Here is a 569-nt window from a genome sequence, read left to right on the forward strand (position 1 = left end):
ATGTCTGAAAATGTACCTACAAGCCACTTTTGTGTTCTTTTTGTGCCACCTCTGTAGTACAAATTAATTTTTAATTAATACTAATTTCATGATTGGTAACTTATTTGTCTTGTTCTACTTCTTATTATATTGTTTTAAATAGAAATTTTAAAAAGCTTATAAACATACATTTTTGAATTTGACATGGATGAAAAAGATGCCATTACACTTTGTCAAATGTCAGCTCGTATTAGGAAGGCTAATTTTTTATCAGAATGTTTTATTATTGATCAGAAGGTGCTCCAAAAATTTTTAAATTAGGAGGACAAGTGCTCCTAATTACAAGAAGAAAAAACTGCTCTTAATCTGGGTGTGTGATAGGTATGGCTGTGGAATGGGGTTTGGCTGAGGAAAAATTTTCAGTCAAAATATTTTTTTTTGCTTTAACCCCTGTGACAACTACAACAATTATTACAACTTTTGTTTAAAAGAATAATCACACAATACGCTATTTCTTCCATGTTTTAATTTTAATGGTAAACCCATTAAATAAAGAGTTTGCCAAAAAATAAAGAGTTTAACTCTTTAAA

The 569-nt window shown here is 28.8% G+C and overlaps 1 protein-coding gene across 1 annotated transcript in view; it reads left to right on the plus strand.

Annotated features, from left to right (window-relative positions):
* LOC107657194 (probable ATP-dependent RNA helicase DDX46) overlaps window positions 1-569 on the plus strand; it is a 32,018-nt gene that overhangs the window by 6,762 nt on the left and 24,687 nt on the right. The gene's annotated exons all lie outside the window — the stretch shown is intronic.

This window comes from Sinocyclocheilus anshuiensis, unplaced genomic scaffold (genome assembly GCF_001515605.1).
Source record: "Sinocyclocheilus anshuiensis isolate Anshui unplaced genomic scaffold, SAMN03320099.WGS_v1.1 scaffold4098, whole genome shotgun sequence".
In the NCBI taxonomy this organism is placed as follows: domain Eukaryota; kingdom Metazoa; phylum Chordata; class Actinopteri; order Cypriniformes; family Cyprinidae; genus Sinocyclocheilus; species Sinocyclocheilus anshuiensis.